At 40.9% G+C, this 21,499-nt stretch overlaps 1 protein-coding gene across 2 annotated transcripts in view; it reads right to left on the reverse strand.

Annotated features, from left to right (window-relative positions):
- SLC5A7 (solute carrier family 5 member 7) overlaps positions 1–12,350 on the reverse strand; it is a 56,059-nt gene extending 43,709 nt beyond the window's left edge. Inside the window, exons 1-2 of one of the 2 annotated variants that reach the window (XM_072994539.2) lie at positions 12,208–12,350; positions 11,531–11,577 (exon numbers count right to left, since the gene is read on the reverse strand). The gene's annotated coding sequence lies outside the window, so the exon portion shown is untranslated. Of the gene's footprint in view, positions 1–11,530; positions 11,578–11,844 lie in introns of both variants that reach the window. The other variant, XM_020784044.3, reaches the window with a different exon arrangement.
- Positions 12,351–21,499: the final 9,149 nt, after the last annotated feature.

A 21,499-nucleotide genomic window follows, 5' to 3' on the forward strand; every position in this document is an offset into this window, starting at 1 on the left:
CATTGAAGCAACCTGGAAAACTTCAGGTGGAATGGGAGGAAAGCAAATTCTGTTGGTAGGCATTTGGGTTTAGTCCCATCACTTGGAATAGCTAATTTGTGATATGACAACATTGGTGAATTGCATTCATGAAGAAGGTAGAATCCTGCCTGGCAAAACAGGCAAACGTCTGCTCCCGGTATGAACTGTCTATGGCAGTGATAGCAAACGTACGGCACGCGTGCCCAGGGAGACCTCTCCCTGGGCACGCAAGCAGGGCGCTATACCCCCACCCTCTGCCAAACCTCAAAGTGCACAATTGAAAGCCACCTATCCCTGCTACCTTCCTTGGTTGCAGCACTTGTAAATCAGTTCTTTTACAGATCAGAGATAAGGCTACTTTATTGTTTTCTGCAGTAGAACAGCCTGGGGCAGTCAATCTGGCTTGTGAATTACTACTTCCACCGGATGTGACTGCAAGCAGGAGGGAAAGCTTCAATTAAGGTGGGAAGGAAGATTGCAAGAGAGGGCTGGGTGGAGTCATCAAACATCCCTCTCTTGTTTAAGTGTAAAATTGTAGAAAATTTAGGGAGAGAGGGAGGGTGTATGTGTAAGAGACACTAATTTTCATAAAACCATGAAAAAAGGACATGACTGCAAAGAGAGAAGGCTCCAATTAAGGTGGGAAGGAAGGTGCGAGAGAGGGACCGGGTGGTTTCATCAAGCTTGTTTAAATGTAGTGAGAGGAAACTGACATACTGAAGTAAAGCAACTGATTGTTGAAAATTTACGGTGTGTGTGTGTGTGTGTGAGAGAGAGAGAAAACGAGAGAGGCAGAAAAAGAGAGAGACTTGACTCTTTCATAAAACCATGAAAAAAGGAACCGCCTAGCCGCCTAGAGTGGTCGAACATGACCAGATAGGTGGGATAGAAATGAAATAAATAAATAAATAAATAAATAAATAAAACCTTCCAAATTTAATCTCCACTGCATTTAACTCTGCAGTTTCTGCTGAGAAGAGCAAGTACTTCAAGATTCTGTTTAGACGCTGAATTTGTACTGGGCAGAACCAGAATATTTAGAAGAGTCTCGCTAACAGCAAACACCTAGTAAATGACAACCGACACACCTGAGACTAGATGACTGAAGTGTGTAGCAATTGCGTTTCTCTATTTCTCATCCCCAAAGCAGGCAAGAGTATCATAGTTTACTCCCCAAATCTGAATCCCTGTCTCTCTGCTCCTGGTCCTGCTTTGACTGCAACATAAAAAAAAAAAAAGTCTTACAAAGACTGTGGCTTTCTTTATTGAGTCAATCCATCTTATGTGCATTCTTCCTCTTTTCCTACTGCACTGCACTTTTTCCTGCATTGCTGCCTTTTCCAGTGAGCTTGTTTTCTCATGATTCCACTGTAGTACAATATCCTTTGTTTGGTTATTTTAGCTTCTAGTGAGATTCCACACTTAATTTGCTTTACTTATCTCTCTGAAAAGTCATGCTATCTGTAAAACTCTTTTCCAATGCTGTGTTTCAAATAAGTGAAATGTGTGTATACACTTTATGTAGTGTACAAAATGTGTATTAAAAGTCTGCACTCCTATATATAGCTGCTTTTCTGAGGATGGTTTACTTTGGAGGAAACAAATCCAGGGTTTCAATGTACTTAATAAGCTTTATAAATAGGGTACATTTAATTCAGTGTAGTATTCTGCACTTGACTTTTTTTCTAAAACTGCTGTCAGTTGGAGGAATCAATAAAGAGTCAGACAGACAAAATGTGTAAATGACATCAGGAGAGAAGAGCTGGTGAAACTGTTGTCTTTGCCTGGAAGAACACAAGGGAGAGATACTTACAATGCTGTGATGGAGGCACGTTTGTCACAAGACACAAGAGCAGAAAAAGTGGTTTCAAGTTACTGGTGACGGGGCACCTTGCATGGTGGGGGTAACATCTGGTTTCATACAGTTCTTTGTTAAAGAAGCAAAACATCCGGTCATTCAGTTTCATTGTACGAGTATTGAGCCTTTCCCAGAAAAAAAAAATCAGCTAGGAACCTATAAATTGCAGGGTATATTGGCCAATATGCCTGTATTCAATGGTGCAAAAATAAACAACTTCCGTCACGCTATTGGCAGATGACATGCCTCTACAGCAATGACGGACAGGTGGCTTCCAAGCTACCGTAACAATGACCTATGATTTTAACATCTTTCCTGTTCAGGTCCAAAGTGAACATGGCAGCACCGCCAGAAAAGTTCAATATGGAAGAGCATAGGACATAATCAAATTCCTGTTTCTCCAAGGGAAAGGTGCAATGCAGATCCATGATGAAATGTCACAAACTATGGGTGACATTGGCCCTTCATATGCAACAGTTAAACGTTGGGTTGTCAATTTTAAAACTGGCCATTCTGGTGTTGAAAGCGAGAAACCCAGTGGAAGGTCTGTTTCTGTCTCTGTGACTGCAAATGTGAAAGCCATCCATGACATGATCATGGAGGACCGCCAAATATCAGCCAGAAGTATTGCTATATATCTGAGAATATCACGTGAGAGAGTTGGTGCCACTATCTACAATGACTTGGAAATGAGAAAGCTGGCAGCAAAGTGGATCCCCAAACTTTTGACAACCAAACAAAAGAGGAAACGTGTGGAGTCATCGGTGGCTGTTTTGGAAGATTTTGCAAGAAATGAGTCAGATTTGTTATGATCCTGAGACAAAGGAACAGTCTAAGGAATGGAGGCATAGTGGTTCCCCCAGGCCAAAGAAGTTCCGAGTGCAAAAATAGGTGCAGAAGCAAAAGGCAACAGTTTTTTCGGATAAGGGAGTTCTTCTGGTGGACTCCAACAGGGTTCAACCATCAGTGCAAAATATTACTGTGCTTTGCTGACAATGCCTCGTCACACACTGCAGGTGAAACAATGGCAAAACTGAGCTCCTTAGGCTTTCAAGTGATGCCCCATCCACCCTATTCTCCCAGCCTGGCTCCTTCTATTATCTGTTCTCCAAACTCAAAAAACACCTAAAGGGACAATGATTTGGGAGTGTACTGGAGGCAACTAATGCTGCAAATGAGTGGTTACACCAGCAGTCGGAAGAATTTTATTTGCAGGGACTTAAGAAGCTGCAGGACAGATGTCGCAAGTGCATTGACATCCTGGGGGAATATGTAGAATAGTGTGGCAGTTATTGCTTCCTAGCTCAATTTTTTTTTCTGGGAAAGGCTCAATACTTATCAGCACCCTCTCGTATTATACATCAAGAAGCTCTTTGTGCCAGGGAAAGCAGCAAAAAATTAGACTATATCCTCAGAGATGTCACAAAAATGGTGAATTACCTCATGGCTTGTGCTCTTAATTTTCAACAGTTTCAAGCACTTTTCAATGAGATTCAGGCACAGTATAATACTTTACTTATGTACAATAATGTCCAGTGTCTGAGCAGAGGACAAGTCCTGGAGAGATTTGTAACCTGCTTGGATGAAATTAGGCTGTTTATGACTGAAAAGGAGCAAGAATATCCACAGCTCACTGATATGGCCTGGCTTACCAACCTCATGTTTTTTACAGACTTTACAGCACACTTCACTGCAACGTTTAGGGAAAACAACAGAAAGGATGTTTTGTGACATCAGAACATTTGAGAGAAAACTGCAGGTGTTTGAGAGACCTTGAAAGTGGGTAGCTGAAATATTTTGCAAATCTAAAAATGCATTTGGAAAATTCTGCAACATTTATGGACAGTCCTACAAGCCATCAGGAAATCTGCAAGGAATTTTCTAGCATTGTAGCAGCTGCAAAGGAGAATTTTAGGAACACATTTTTACAGTTCCGTAAGATGGAGACAACTCTGTATTTTCTTACTTCTCCAGATAAAGCCAAATTTGAAGAAAATGGTCTTTCCTGCTTACAGTGGTTAGATTTTGGAAGTCTGGAAATGGAGCTATTGGAATTTCAAGAAAACTCTATCTGTAAAAATAAATGCCATGACCTGCATGCAAGCACTGGAGAAGACAGAGTGTGAAGGGATGACAAAGGACAGAACAGTTGGTACTTCTAAAAATGAAATCCTTAAACTGTGGAATCCTCTGCCTAATAATTTTAAGTCAATGAAAGCACTTGGGACTGCTCTTCTTACTTTGTTTGGGTCATCTTATACTTGTGAGCAGCTATTTTCAGCTTTGAATTATATCAGATCTGATACCAGAAACAGACTGACAAATGACATGAGCGCTGCATGTGTTGCTCTCAAACTAACAGCGTATGAGCCAAGGTTTGACAAATTATCAGCATGAATACAACATCAAAAATCACATTAATTGTGCAAAAGCATGCCAAGTTGACTATCTCTCATAAAAAAATACATGTCCATAATTATTTTAAAAGTTTGTCTAAATTACCTGGCTTCAGGCGATGTGTACAATGTGTTGCTTGAATATTTTTTTCCATTTACTAGAGTTAATGGTTATTTTTCAATAAAAAGGTGTTTGTATCATTGAAAGTTCTGTTATTAGGTTTTTCTTTGAAGACAAAAGGTGTTGATTAGTTCAGACAACTGTATGAGTTGTTTTTTTCTAAACTAAACCCTCAGTATTCAGATTTAATTACAGTGTTGGCACTTTGAAAGAAATAATTTGGTTTTGCGTTGCCGTTTGGGCACTTGGGCTCAAAAAGGTTCACCATCACTGGTCTATGGCATATCAATGGCCCAAAGTACGTTTCCAATGTTGATACAAACGTACAGCTTGTGGAGTCTCAGAAATGAGAAATATGTTGTTTGCTTATATAAAAGGAAATTTGGGACCCACAACACAATCTATTTAAATGTTGCTGATGAATGCAATTTTCTTAATATGGAGTTGCTATAGTAGAGACGCTCATAACAAAAGCACACAGCAGACTTCAGGTTTGTGAGAACAGCTTTCAGGGCCGTTCATTACCTTGTCAGAATGCTCTCTTTCCTCTGATACGAGAACAAATTTGAAAACACAGCTATACAAGCCTCCCTATATATCACTTGTAGGAGGCATGAGGAGTACGTGCGGCAGTTGTGACCAAACCTCATCAAATATCATCCATCAGTTCGACAGAAGTAAAATACACACAGTTCTCTTCCCAGACACAATGCCAAGAGTTGCAGAACTGAAATGAGCTGTGCCTATTAACAAAACAAATAACACAGTGCCCCCTGCTGGTCAGAGAGGCAAGACAGCACATCTCAAATCCAAATAAAAGATGAGAGAGAGCAACAGTTGTATAGTGCATGACAGTGATTTCTTGATTCTAAAAATGCCTGGAAGTAAGTCCCACAGCTTTAAACAGCATCTGATTATCCAGCATGACATCACACGAAGGCAGCAATCATATGGGAGTAAATCCCTGAAATACTGTGAAACTTTCTTCCAAGTGAACATGTATAGGAGTGTACTGTAAGCAAGCAGAATGGTACCTACATGCGTTCATTTCATGCACCATTAGTACATTTGAAGCAGCTGTCCTGTGTGTGTACATGTTGTACATACAGGAGAGAGTAGTGGCAAATGGCAGCTCCTTGACATATTGTATGCGGGGCAAGGTTTCCTCTAACCTGGGCACGCATGAGCATGAGTCTGCCTCCCTCTGTGCAGCTCTCTTCCTCCTCTGCGCATTACTGCGTTTGGTTCTGGTTGTGATAGAACCCTGAGTGGGGTGGCGGCAGCAGAGGTGCGCATGCATGCTGGGGTGAAGTTACACAAGAGAGAGACAGAGCCCCACCTAGCAGGTCTGAAAATTAAAGGGTATGTTGATACTGGGGAGGAAGGGACGTGGTGGCACTGTGGGTTAAACTGCAGAAGCCTGTGCTGCAGGGTCAGAAGACCAAGCAGTCGTAAGATCGAATCCACACGACGGAGTGAGCTCCTGTCGCTTGTCCCAGCTCCCGCCAACCTAGCGGTTCGAAAGCATGTAAATGCAAGTAGATAAATAGGTACCACCTCGGTGGGAAGGTAACAGCGTTCCGTGTCTAAGTCGCACTGGCCATGTGACCACAGAAGACTGTCTTCAGACAAATGCTGGCTCTATGGCTTGGAAACGGGGATGAGCACCGGCCCCTAGAGTCGAACACGACTGGACAAAAATTGTCAAGGGGAACCTTTACCTTTATGCTCGGGAACATGTCTGTCAGATCATAAATCTGTTAATATGTCAGCTGTCAATTGCTTGGAAAAGTTCCTACTAGGACCTACAATTCCCATGCAGGTTGGGCAAATTGAGGTACTTTTGTAAAAAAAGAGGAACTTTCCCAAGTTAATTCACCATTGCTATGGATGTTTAGGATTGCCTGAGGCATTATACTCTTAGAACTGTAGAGCTGGAAGGGACCCTATGGATCTTATGGTCCAGCCCTTGTCAGAGAGGCACAGTGAGGAACAACCCCCGACGTCTGGCTCTGCAGCCAGATGCCAAAACCAGTGAGCTATCTGGCAGTAGATAGTACAAAGACTGTACACCTCCCATAAAGCAAGCAAGCAAGCGAGTGAGCGAGCAAGCAAGCAAGCAATCTATTTGCATTTTACTATTCCAAAAATAGCTGGCTAGATAGCTCAGTGGTTTAAGCACCTGTCTGCAGAGCCAGAGGTTGGGAGTTCAATTCCCAACAGCGCCTTCTGTGTGGCCTTGGGCAAGCTGCACACTCCCAGGATGTCCCCAAAAGAAGGTAGTAGCATACCACTTCTGAGTACTGCCTACCTACGAAAACCTGAAAACGGTTGCCTTAAGTCAGAATTGCCTTGACAGGACATGATTATTATTATTCCAAAAATATGTGCCCTGACTCCAAGTAGTTCAGAAAGATCCGTGGAAAAACAATAGAAAGATAAGCAAACACAGGATCAGAATGTCAAGCAGGTAGAGTGAATGAGGGCTCCACTAAACAAGAGACACAATTCTGTATTTAGAAACAGTGCACCCTTAAGAGACAGAGTGTATGTTTGTTCTAACAGAAGCTCACTTCGCTCTCCATTCAGCAAATTAGCCTGCTCTTGTTTTGATTCGTCAAGATAGCATGGCTTCATTTGCATGTCTGTCTCAGGCACAAAGCACTGAAATACTGGTGCTGCCTGGAGGTACAGTATCCATGGAGGATCAGTTCCATGACCCCCCAAGGATGCTGAAAAACGCCTATTATAGCAAATGCTTTATAATAGTGAATGCTAGTTCTGATAATGGCATTCTCAAAATATATTTCTCTAGTGAACACTATACATATTATGGTCTCTGGGTCCCTCTAGTATCTAGTTCTGGTAACCTAATCATTAGAAATATATATATTGGGGATTTTTCTTTTAATATTTTTAATATTTTCAGACTATGGATAAGTGACTCAGTGGACACTGATTCTACCAGTAAGAGGGTCCTACTGTATAACGCTGTGAGAGGGGAAAACAAGCTTCTGCCTTAACGTGCAGTTTGACCCAAATTATTAGCAAACCAGCAGGTATCGGGCTCCATATCACATTTTCAACTTCATTCTGTAAAATTAGAATAAACATCATGTTGCTATGACATGTATAATATACAGAGAATACATGTATAATATACAGAGAATAAGACTGGTCTATTCCAGTTTTGCAAGGGATTCTTGAGAGGGCTGTACTATTACATGGAGGAGGAGAAAGATGCAGGATCTCATGAAAGGATAGCCAATGTTTATCTATTTCATGCCTAAGTGGGATGCCTGTGAACTGTCCAAAAACCTCCACAAGGTAATATAGTCTCTGCATCTACAAAGGTAAAAAGCATGGGCCTGGAGAAGATTGGGCTATAATCACTTCCCAATACAGATTCTATAGCCCTCTTCAAATGTTATGTGACCTGGCACTGTGAACACACTTAGAGGGGAATGCTCAACCCCACCCACTCCATCATCATTTTCTTTATGGTTTCTGTGCTGGATCTGAAAAGGAGAGAGTCCTCTCACATGCAGGCTGTACAGGCGAGCAAAAACTCTGGGTTAGAAAATCCAGAGCACAAAATTCGGGGAAATCTAAATCATGAAGATCTTTGTGAGACAGTAAGAGCTGTTTGTCACTTGAATGGACTACCTTGGAAGGTGGTGGACTCTCCTTCATTTAAACCCAAGCTAGAGGCCACCTGGAAGGAATGCTTTTGCTGTGGACCTCCTAGTTCATCAAAAAGTTGGATTTGATGACCCCAGCAGTCCTTTCCAGCTCCAGTTCTGATTCTGTTATTCTTGCTCATATATAGAGTCCACACGCAAGCAAGAAACATCTCCTCTTCAGAGAGAATATGGAATATGAAGAATGTGATGATGGTGGGATGAGGCGAGGTATATTCCCTTTAAATATGTTGAATAACGCCTAAATAAGGCTTACAGTCAACCCTCAACTTACAAACATCCCTAGATACAAACTTTTCAATTTGAGAACAGTTCTGTTGGCATAAATTGGCATCGACTTGCGAACGGAGCTCGACCTATGAACGAGGTTGAGGATCCGTTCGCAAGTCAATGCCATTTTTTGCGAACGGAGCCATTCGTAAATGGCTCCCTGCAAAAAGGCAGGGAGAAAGGGCTGGAAATTTGAATTTCCCACCCTTTCTCTCTGCCTTTTTGCATTCGGAGGTTTCAAAGGGCTTGCTCCGATGTCGGGGGGGGGGGGGGAGGAAGCACTATATTTTTCAGTGCTGGGAGCCAGGCCTTATTAAGTTTTAGACTTTCCTCTTTTTTGTTGAAGCTTTGCTGGTGTTCATGGATTTCAATGACTTCCCTGTGCAGTCTAACATAACGATTGCTGGTGTTGTCCAGTACTTCAGTATTTTGAAATAGAATTTCATGTCCAGCTTGTTTTAGGGCACGTTCGGCTACTGCTGATTTTTCCGGTTGCTTTAGTCTGCAGTGTCTCTCATGTTCTTTGATTCTGGTGTAATGCTGCATTTTGTGGTTCCAATATATACCTGTCCACAACTGCAAGGTATCTCGTATACTCCTGCAGTGGTGAGGGGGTCCCTTTTGTCCTTTGCTGACCATAACATTTGTTGTATTTTTGTGGTGGGTCTGAATACTGTTTGTAGGTTGTGTTTTTTCAAAATGGTTTACCATTTCCTTCTTTTGGGGCCACTCTGAGACTATGCAGCTTGCCCAAGGATATTCAAGGCTGGCTCTTCTCCAAAAAGGCACAATGGGGAATCACACTATCAACCTCTGTTTCTGCCCTAATTCAGAGCTATCCAGTCATAGCTGCCATTACATTTTAAAAAAAGTTTGATCATCAAAATTTCTGAGCCAATCAGTTCTGTGTCTGTCATGGTTCAACCAGATATCAAGCTTCTATTTTTTTAAAAACAATTCTTTTCATAATGTATTTTCTACCCTAAAATTCCATGAATTTCTAGAAGGGCTGAAAGTAAGAGGTGCTTATCATTTGGTTACCATTCATTTGGCAGGTGGTCCCTTACCACATATGTGGGTGGTTTCTTTATGCATTACTGTACACAGCAGCTTTGACAATGTGGGTCCTGCTAGAAGCTACTGCCTGTGCTCCCCTAGGCCCAACTCAGGAGGTACTGCTGGCCAAAAATAGGAGAGGAAAATATTGTGGTGTCTTAAGGAATAATACATTTATTTCCATTTCAGCTTTTGTGGCTCAAGATGCACTTCCTCAGACACGTGGCCTGAAATCATGAGAGCAGGCTCACTGAATTAACAGAATTTACAAAGGATACCCAGTGTGGTGTAGTGGATAGAGTGATGGACTAGGAATCAGGATGTCTGGGTTCAGATCCCTGATCTGCTGTGGAAGCTCAATGGGGATGTGGAAGTGGTAAACTCATTCTTTAAATATCTCACTTACCTTGAAAGCCCTATTGAGGTTGCTATACATCAGTTCCAACTTGACAGCACAAAACATAATAAAGGAATTGACTCACAAAATCCCCACTGATTCAATGGGCTTACTCTAGTAGTGGCTTACTATTGAATTTCAGCTTCCCATTATACCTCTGTACCTTTACACATCACTAATGGGGGTGGGGAATCGTGAGTAGGTGAAGCTCCAGACGATAGATAACAAGGTGGTACACTGGAATTTGTGGTCTACTTCCTCTGTCTCTCCCTTCTATCCCTTTCTGTAATTCTTTTTGTTGACAATAACCACTTTGAGCACCATAAGTGACTTTGGATGGTGCTGCCAGTATAGGGGATGCAACTGGCATCTATATTTGTAATAGACTCTCATTTCTGTCTCCATCTCCAGGTTGTGTTGTATGTTGTATATCAGTACAGTAATTGTTTAAGATGGGTGTGAGTGTGCGCTATCTGCAGGCCAGTACAGACGGACCATCCAAACCCCGGGAGAGTAAAGTATTGTTTAGAATGGTCTGAACATCATTGACAACAGTCTCAGTGGCCTCGTTTGGGACCTACATTATTGGAATCTATAGGATCATGCATCATTATGCATCAGTTTCAGGGCCTTGGTAATATACACAAGTGATCTATATAAATAATTACAAATGATAAAAATAAGCAGTTATTATTGAGTCTACTCAGAAGTAAGTCTAGCTGATGTCAACCGGACACTCGGTTAAATAAGTATACAGTTTCAGCCTTAGACCAATACTGTGTTACTAGACAAACACAGAATGATAACGTAGCATTTCTGCTGCTGAGTTCAGTAACTAGATTGTAAGTCTTTGGGCTTGGAGAAGGTGGAGAGAGGAGGAATGAAAACTGAACAGATGGTTCCAGAAGTTTTGAATTTTTTAAAAGACAGATTTGAGCAGAATGGGATAACTCCATCTGTTAAAGTAAACCCACTGAATTAATGGTGCTTACTAAGCTGATAGGTGTGTAGATCCCATTGATTCAATGAATCTATAGTTGGTACAAACAATTGGATTCAGCCCTATAAGTGCGAGATCAATAGAGAATTTAACCTACCACAAAATTCCCTGGCAGTGGAAAAGAAAACTCAGCAGTAGGATTAAGTCCCTACGGAGGATATTTTCTGTATGTCTTGCATAATACTGAAAACTGTAATTACAGGAGACATTAACTAACATGTGTGATTCATTAGCTGGTGAATGGAATATCTTTCATGTGCCATACTCAATAGTAAGCTAACAACCTTTAAATTACATCATACAGTATGCAGTTTTGGCCCTAAGTCAGTAAGTTTGTTACGGCCTTTGAAAGAGGTCTGTACAGTAAATCTGCATTTTACAGGAAAAGGCCTGTGACTCACCTACTGTAAATTTCAGTTCCCCTGCACCAGAGATCTTTTGCAGCATGCTGTAAATAACTGGTTCAGCTGCTGGCCTGCATTGTTACTTCCTATGACTCAAATTAATTGAGACACAACTGACGCCAAAGTATGAAACACGAGCTACTCCAGCAAAGTTTTTTAAACCGAGTAACTGCATACTGTTTAGATGTCAATTCCAATTACCTCTGGGCCTGACAATCCTTTCTGGCATTCTCACTCTATTTTTATGTGCCGCCTTCTTTACTAAAAATAAATAAATAATAATTTGATTTAATCAGACTGTATTACCTCAAGCGGCTTGGGATGGCGCTACCAGGTCTGTAGCCAGATGGCCCCTGGAAAAGAACAGAGTTGTTAAGATTACTCTTTTTTTTTTTGCTTGGCCTGCTTAATTCCTCTACTAGTTATACAGTATATGTATTTATTTATGGATGATACATTACTGTTTCACAAGATCAGCCTGGGACTTTTCCACACCTACACTGACCTGAACTGAGGTATACGCTCATTAAAACCAGCCAGGTTATGCTGGTACACAAGGCACCTCCTCCCTTCCTGACTGAAAAAAAGGGAAATATATTAAGAGATTAAAAATAACTAACAATTTGCTCATTTCTTGTGGTATCCAGAGCCTGAGGCTCATTTTTCTGCCTCCTGGTAAAGTCAGCAATGTCACACACTTGGATGATCATTGAGGATAGATGTTACAAACACGCAGCCAGGGTGTCCCTAATTTCACCCACAAACTGTTGGGAGAGGAAGTAAATTATCTAAACAGTCTTTTCACATTTCTTTTTTTTTTAAAAAGGCTCTCTCTCTCTCTTTTTTTTTTCCCTAGCTAGGCCTGGCAGCAACGAGCCTGATGGTGGCTGTGCGGGCTTGAAGCGCCTGGGACTCCCTCTGCCCAGCTACCGGTTGAAAAAGGCCAGCTTGGCGGCAGGAAACGCTGGGCCGAATCGATCTACCTTGAATCCCGCCCAATGCAGTTAAAGCCTCGATTTCAAATCCAATACTTTTGATGAGGCTCTGAGGGGCTATACAGTAGAGCCGAGAACAGCGAGCACCTTCTTGGCGCGGCTCTCCCTCCAAGAGAGGGCGCTGTAGGAAAACAATTCCACGAAGACGAGGCTAATGGCCGGGCGGGAGACCTGGCAAGGGAGAGTTCTGCCTCGCCCGCGACAGTGGCGGCGTTCACCGCGCAAACCAGGGCCGAGGCAGCTCCCGCTCTCGGCTCCGCGCCGCTCTTCCGGCGACGCACATGGCGAGGCCGCTGGGCCCGTCCCTCATAAGACCCACCATGTTCGGAAAGTTTGATCTGGCCTTGGTTTGGCCAATTAAAAAGTTTATACACCAACATGTTTCCTCCTCACAGAACGGCGCCCGTCCGCTGCCCCTTGGGACGGCTCCTGCCATTCGTCTTTTTTTTCCCCTTACGGAAGCGTCCACAATTTCTCTCTCTCTTTTTAAAAGCACTGAAACGCCGGCCTTTTTTTTTTTTCTAATACAGTAAGGCCTGCCTTTGGCTGCCATGAGGAAAAGGGGGGGGGGGAGAAGCTGTTGGGGAATCAAAATATGAATACAGTATCTCTACATAAGGAGATGGCTGGCTGCGTATTTGGGCAACTGTTATGAAAGGAGGTATTTTTTTCTCTCCCTCTCCTCTGGAGGGGTTTGCCAAAGGCAGCTACAGCTCATGTACCACCCTCATTGCTTTGCCGGTGACATTGCAACCTTCCTTTTTCAAAACGCAAAAATCAGACAGGCAGATACCTTTCTGGAAAAAAATATATTGTTGTAATGTGGTATATAATTCTCTTCACATTCTCTGTTCAGAGCCTAGCAGTGATAACATCCTCTTGAATTAGCTATAAAAGAGCTGGTAAACAAAAAGCCACTTAGATTCACAGAGAGGGCTTCTTCATTCTGAATAATATGTCTGTTCTGGGAAGGGCATAAGCAAACCTGGCTGTCATCCAGAAAGAAGAAGAGGGTTGCAGGAGGAGGATAATTTCCCTGCCCTTCTGCATGCAGACTGAAAAGGGGGTAGCTTTCCAAGGTGGAACAGGTTCTGTTATTGTCATTCTGAAAATATACATTGTACATGTGCATGCACACATGTACATATGAAACATTTGCAGATGAGGATTTTGCAGCCATAAGACTGCTTTCCTAGATTAAACCACAGTGTTTCAGTCCAACACCCCATTCCTGCAACATACCCAATTTTGATCCCTTCCCCTCTTTCCTTCCGTACTTCCCCCTTCCCCTTTTCATCATTCCTGCTGTTCATACTCCCTCATTTTTTCTTGCCTTTCCCCTGATTCTCCTTCCCCATACCCCATAATTAACAGATAGCAGCATCTCTACCCCCATCTTTAAAAAGAGTTTAGCTCTGCATTTGTATCTGGCTCCTTGGTTGTCTGAACCATGTGGAATTATCTAGAGCACTGGTTCTTAACCTTGGGTTACTCGGGAGTTTTGGACTGCAACTCCCAGAAGCCTTCACCACCAGCTGTCCTGACTGGGGTTTCTGGGAGTTGCAGTTCAAAAGCATCCGAGTAACAAAGGTTAAGAGCCACTGATCTAGACATCATCTGGGAAAAATAAAGATGGATAGCCGTGAACAAAAAAAAAAAAAAAAAAAAAAAAAAAAAAATTCCAATGTGGGCTGATATATCTATTTAGCTAACAACAACAACAAAAAAGATATGGAAAATGTGGATGCTTTCAAGATTACTCTTCATCAGGCAAGATGTTAAAAAGTAGGTGGGAATGGGTTAGGACAAGGAGGCAGGGCTTGATTTTAAGTCTTTATAGACTGCAGGATATCCTGGGACAAAAATGGAGAAGGCGAGTTGAACACAATGAAATTGGTCTCATCAGGAGATGCAATGGTATTTTTGCTCATGGGTGTCTCATAGACTTACTAGAGCTGGAAGGTTAGATATTTTTGTTCTCCCTCTTAGACAACATGAATATTCACAGTAAATTGAAAGCTGTAACCTCAAGAGGTGCACATTTTTGTATGTGCTTTTTTTTTGCTTATTCAAAGAATCACTCCATTATGGAATGTTGGAATGTGTATTGTTCCAGAGCAACAACCCCTACTTTTGGTTGTAACTTTGTGGATACCTCATTTAGCTGTTCAGCAATAAAACCTACACTGTACCACATGGGGCTGAAGCACTATGTGGTACACAAGACAAATTTAAAGTTACGCAGTTTGACTACATTGATTTCCTTTACCACCTGATCCAGCATCTAAAACTATTTCCAGAATTGACAATAAAAAGACTGCTCCCCTGGAATCTCTGTTTTCCACTCTCCATGGAACTTTATGTGTTCAGAAAGGATAGATAAATCTTTAAGCTTACTGTAAGTACTAGTATTGTTTAAGCAGTCAGTTACACAAGGGGGAAAAGGCTGTTTTTGAATTTGGTTTAGTATGTCAGTTTTTAAGATTCTGACCAGACAACAGACAGGGAAAATATCTCACTTTTCAACTAAACAATGTGCTTCCTGGGCAAATATATATATATATATATATATATATATATATATATATATATATATATATATATATATATATATATATATATATATATATATATATATATATATATATATATATATATATATATATATTTGCCCAGGAAGCACATTGTTTAGTTGAAAAGTGAGATATTTTACTTAGCCACAAGAGGGTTGTTTATTTTAAATTGCTTGTGAAATCAATTTATTTGGAATATATATATATATATATATATATATATATATATATATATATATATATATATATATATATATATATATATATATATATATATATATATATATATATATTTGCCCAGGAAGCACATTGTTTAGTTGAAAAGTGAGATATTTTACTTAGCCACAAGAGGGTTGTTTATTTTAAATTGCTTGTGAAATCAATTTATTTGGAATTGTTTTGGCATATGTGACAGCCTCTGTTAGTGTAAACTGTGTCTGTGAGGTTTGTCAAGTAATGGATGCCAGGATCATGGGTTTTGGGCTGCGGGAAAACTTTACAGTCTAATCTGAAAAGAGACCCAGCAGAGAAAAGTCGATTTCTCTGGTCAGTTTCTCTTTACTATTCACTAGTGTTCCTTCCCTCTTGCCAGCCCCTGCTGCCGGTTCCATTGCTCCCTTTCCTTCTCCACCCCCTGTATGTGTGTTTGTGCTTGTCTGTCTCTATGCACATGCATCAGGCTGCAGGGAAAGCTGGTCTGATCTGTTTCATTTTTTCTTTCTATCACACCAAACTAGCGCTATGCCAGATTGCATTTTAAAAAAAAAAATACTAAAAGTAACAGTACAGCAGCAGTGGCTACTGGCTGTGAGAGGCAGCCAACATGAGGGAGGGTGAGGGGAGCACAGGACAAAGCCTCAACAGTAATGATTCTAAAAGCCCATGTAGCCTCCTCCACCAATATACAACACAGTTTAAAATGATTATTTTTTTCCCAATAGGACACACACACTAACTCAAAACCCAGCTGTAATAGGTCTATGGACTAGGTGGGTACTGGGCTGTCTTCAGCATCCACAGATATGTAAAGGAGGAGGAGACAATGTGATCCCTTGCTAACCAAAAAGGCAGGAAAAAGGAGGTGGAGGCAGCCAGGGCCTTGCCACCTCAAGGAACTGCCTGTCTGAGGCAAATGGTGGGCTGTCCTTGCACCCCAAACACCTCCATTTTTATTAAGATTCAGCTTCAGGTTGCTGGACCTTCATGGCATCCATATATTGGTTTGGTATGTGTATAGCTTGTATTGATTCAGAAAGAACACAGAGAGAGTGCTGGATATCATATGCATAAAACTGCTTTGTTAGCATTGCCTAACAGAGCTGTTCTCTATTACTGTTTTTTTCCACCCCTTCAAGTGTTTTCTAACTAAGAGGCAAACAACTGAGTTTGTGACATGATTATTCTATTGAAATAAATCAGGAGCTGGATTGGGGGTTTTGAAGTCACTTTAAAGTCATGTGGTTTGGGGGTTGGTGTGTGCATCATCTCAGGACAGTTTTTAATCTGGGTGTAAGATGTATGCTATATCGGTTGAGGGGACTGCACGGGTTATTAAAATCATTTTAAAGTCAGCACAGCGGAACCCAGTCTTCTGGTGTTTTGCTCTTCTAAGGTTATGCATTCTTACAGTGAAATGTCTGCACCAAAAAACTAGAATAAAATCCCAGGCTGCCATAGCTACGGGGAGACGCTTTGGACACTGGCATATCATCCTGGAATTACTTTAAGGGTTTTGGCCTGTGCCTGCCCACATTTGTGCTGGTTTCCTCTCACAGTCACTTGTTGCCACCACCACCAATTCATTTCCTGTGTTGAGGTGATGTGAGTGGCAAGGGCATAAGCCATTTTCTTCTGCTGTGGTTGAGTTTTAATATTTGTTTAACCTTTTTCAAACTGGCTAGATCAGTGTTGTAGATTTTAAAAATACGAGAGATATAGGATTGCAAGATTACGCTGCAGCCTGAAACATGTGATCCTGGCATCCAATATTTGACAAAGCCCATAGATACAATTTACTTCAACATAGGTGGGCAGGCAAACAAAAACAATGCAAAATAAATCATGTTTATGGTCTAGTTAAAATAAATTAGCCTCTAGGAGAGAGAGAGAGAGAGAGAGAGAGAGAGATTATAAAAACTCACTCTCTGAACCAAACAGCCATTCTTCCTGACCTAAAATAAAATAAAATAAAATGTTCACTTAGCTGTATGTCGTGAAAACAAATATTTTTAAATCGATTTCAAGCATGCTAAACCCTATGCAAACCCAGGAGTATTTCAACATGTAACTGCACCCTAAATTAATTACATGTTGTATCACTTCCAGATTCCATACCACTAGAAATTACTTTGAATGCATGTCAGATATAGACATCTAGAAGCAAAACCTAGGTGGGAAATGACTGACATTTCTGGGCTCATCAAGCCAGGAGAACATCAGCTACAGACCCATGACAAGAGGAATGCTAGCTCTTTTGACTTAATACACGTGGGAATATTTAGTGGTTCCACAGAAAAATCATTTCTGTGAAAAGAAATGGGAAAATGTGCTGTTAGTTTAGAGTCAGGAACTGCAAGAGATTTCTTGTAAAAAGAAAAATACAACCTATCTAATTTCACTCCATTTTGAAGTGGGTTTTTTTTCTTTATTTCATTAAAAATGTACATTTCTATGAAATATGGATCAGTAGCGGGTTCTTCATGTGAACAGAAAAGTACAGACTTACCAATTCAACATAAATTATTTGTGTTGGTTTTATCATGTCCACGGAACTGCACATTCTAAACATGTTTTTCTGGTAGAGTTAACATGAAACAAGAAAGAAAAAGAGGGGTGAAGAGTTACAAACCACAGAGCATTGCAAAGGAAATGATAGGAAGGAGGCTCAAGCAGGGATATCAGTATAAGTAATAGAAGGCCTGGTTGGTTGTTAAGAAAGTTGCTGTACTCCAGATGCTTCATTTTCCACTTAAGATCCAAATGCATATTTATAAAAGCATTTTTTCAAACTAAATTCTCCATTGGGAACTGGAAGCTAATACAAATACAGGAGTAGGTGATGCCATTATAGACTACTAACAAAAATCATACAATCTGTTACCTTTTGTGGCTCAGGGCCCACTTCATCAGGCCTGCACTAGTGTCTTGTCATTAGTGCAGAGAATTTAGATCCTAAAAGTTCATGGCAGATGGATTTGCCAGCCATCTTTCTTAGATGTAAGTTAGGAAATATGCTGGTGACGTTGGAGGTGTGGTTTTGAAGTATAACTTGAGAAAGACGCCTCTTTCACGAGATGGAAGGGACAGATCCTATGTTTTACAACCAACAGTTCTCCCCAACTTGTTTTCAGGCATGCTGTATCCTTCCATCCCCAAACCGTAATTGTATTACGGGATGTGTAGTCCACCTGAAAAAACGTGCCAGATTGGGGAAAGCGATTATAAAGCAACAAAGGGACCTTTTTTTTTAAAGAGCTAATAACAAATGTGTCATGGTGTGTGTGTGTGTGTGTGAATGCTAAAGACCCACATAACCTTCTCTGTAAAACACACTGCTTATTTCAAAACTAATGATTTTAATTAGCATGGAAATAATGCCAGTTGAATGATTTAAATATTGTTTGTTTTTAACATTAACAGCAACAAGTTAATATACCAGTTTCTAACAGTCAACACAATTTTCAAACATAGTATCCCACGTTCTGGGTCTGAACAGTATAAGGCACCTTCCTGTGTACTAGAAACAACCCCAGTCCCTGTGTTGGGTGTGACATATTTAAGATTGCAAGACCTCAGGGATGTATCCTTTAATGGTGCTCCCTGACCTTCCATTCTTCCTAAAGTCCTCTCCCTCTTATCCAGTCCCCTTACTTTTAGCAACCTTAATTTCACTCAGTGCTTATCTTCATTCTTTTGTCTTCAGTGTCAGTGAGAGGAAGCCAAGATTGATGATGAGTTTACAGTATGAACATGAATGTCTGTCTGACTCTAGCTATGACCCATGCTGTACAGATTATTAAATCAGAATATATTAGCTCACAGCATTTAGCTCTGTATCAGAAAACCAAAGTAGAACTCTGCCTCACCCTCCTATTTGAACCCCAGAGTATAACCACTATAGGCAGCCTCTCTTCTAAAATAATGAGATGTGAGCGACTGGCTTAAGGCTCTTCTTGACATAGAATATTATTACATTACGGAAAATTCTCTCGAGAGATCTGCAGGCTTTTTCTGTGGGTTTTCTCAGCAGGATTTTATTTTTATTTCCCACCTAAGACTAGCTGTCACCTTTGCTATTTCTTGCTAAAATATGAAATACTTTGGAAAGAACACCCAACCCCACCTTCTGATTAATGAAAACTCAAGCTTGAAATCCATTTGAAGATTAAGGGCACTGTCTTCTCCATGGAGTTCTAACAAATTGAATGTTATTTATAATTTATAGGAATACTGAGTAGGAGGAGCACTTCTACCTTTCTACCATTAATCTAAAGAACATAATTAACCCCCTAAATCTGAAGTGTGTAGGTCTTTCTACAGAGGAGAAATAGTTTCTATATAGATTTTACAACAAGAATATTAACAATAAAGCACATTAAACTTTTAAGAAGGTATAGCATTGTAAGATGGACTGAGAATTAGTGATATCATATAAAGGTTTCTGGTTCATATTGATGTAACTCATTTTGACATTGAATTTCCCTTTTAGTTAGCAGAGTAAGAAACATGGAAAAATCAGCTCGGTTTCAATACCACCACCCTTTCTCACAAGGACTAGTACTTTATGTTTCAAATCACTCTAGAAGCATTTAAAGTAGAAAAAAAGAGCTTTCTTTACTTGCAGTTGTGATCAGTAATCACAGTAAGAAAGATAAAAAGAAAAACGAGGAAAGATGAATCTCTACTAGAGATGGGCACGAATCTCAGTTTGGAGGTTTGTGCTAGTTTGTAAATACAGCACCATAGGCACCGCATGTTCCCTTCCCTTGCCTCCCTGGCCAATGCCCCACTCATTGGCCAGAGCACTCATTGGCTTCTTCTTTTCAACTGTTCAGCCAGTCCTCAGCAGGCACATGGGCTTACCTGTTCCTCCTCCTCCTTCTTGTCTGAGTGGGGAATCAGCCAAGCCTGTGATCTTGTCGGTGGCTGGCTGAACAGCTGAAGAGGAAGAAAGGTGCATGCTCCAGCTTATAAACTGGCACGAACCTCCACATCAGGGTTCGTGCCCATCTCTAATCTCAACCATGTGGGAGACAGACCATCCATGCTGCCTGCATGGTCAGAAGAAAAGAGAAGCTAACAAAACAACAGAAAATGAAGCAAATTGGAAGAGAGGAGAGGCAAGCCCGAAGCGGGAAAAAGAACTTTAGGAATAGGTCAGTGGGAAAGGACAAAATCCTTTTAGGTCCCTAAAGGCTCCCTTGCAATAATCCCCCGTGTTACAAAGCATGCAAGATTGTTATTACAGTACAGTATTTCAATAATCTGGATATATGCTCAGCCTGCAAGTTTGTTCTTAGTATCTGAATTCAGCTCAGAGTTTCTCTGTGCATAATCCTACTTCTGGCTCCCCTCAAGCATTCTTAACATGAGTGTTATAATTTGGGCTGATTCTTTTTTTCATGTGTTGGCACAGGGAATCCAGACAGTACTTTTCTTGATTTAGTGGAAATCACCTCAAGATGCGTTATTATATCTCAATCTATGAGGGCTGTTCCTACAGATTCAGAGAAATCCCTAATCTAAATCTAAACTGAAATGATTGAGAAGGATTCAGAAGATATCCAATCAGACACATCTGAAACACACTTAATCTGAACTGGAGCACTCCTGCAGATTTGGTAGCAATTGGAATTCAGAGGATCTAAGAGACAATAGTGTCAATCACTTTGATCCTTTCCGACCCTAGTTATCTTCAGTCTGTGTTTCCATCTCATTTTTGTTGTTTTGTCAACCACTGGAGGTGTACCATTGTTCCATCATATATGTACATCTACATTACGTATGTAGAATGAAGCATAACGCAAGTCACACCAATACAGTATAGTAGAGCTTCTGCCTTGTCTTGCAATTGCTCAGCCAGTGTACTTCAAATGTAGGACTGAAGTCTCAACTCCCTCATTCTTCCCCAGCGACCATAGCAGTCAGAGTTGCAACTCACTCATCAGAAGAACACAAGGCTGGGGAAGGCTGCCTTCAGCTTTTGCATCATGAAATCGTTACAATTGCAACTGCTTATATTGGTTGAAGTGGCTGGCAGGTGTCAACAAAATGAAAACACAGGATGTATTATCCTTAAGGGACGGATCAGTATAATGGAATTTGCTGGCAGCATTATTGGTATGACAACAGTATGATGCTTCCATTGTAGTTGCTTTTATAATTTGAAGAGCAGATGCCAAAAGAAAAAGGGAAACCAAGCTATAAATCAATTTAGGAAAGAAGAGGTGGAAAGGGAAAGGAAGATAACAGTGACATACAGCTAAATCTATTAGGAGGAAGTTTTAATCTAGATACATCTTGTAGGAGAGGGGTGACATGCAGACTTTGCAGTGAGAATCTGAATTTATTTCCTCCAGTTTACTTTGTATAACCCCACTCACAACCTTCTCTCCCCTTCTCTCTCTGACACACACACACAGTGAAATTCTGGATAACATTTCATGCAAAAGTGATAAGTGGATCCTAGTCCACAAAAGCTCATGCCA

The sequence above is a fragment of the Pogona vitticeps genome, chromosome 3, assembly GCF_051106095.1.
Source record: "Pogona vitticeps strain Pit_001003342236 chromosome 3, PviZW2.1, whole genome shotgun sequence".
NCBI lineage: Eukaryota > Metazoa > Chordata > Lepidosauria > Squamata > Agamidae > Pogona > Pogona vitticeps.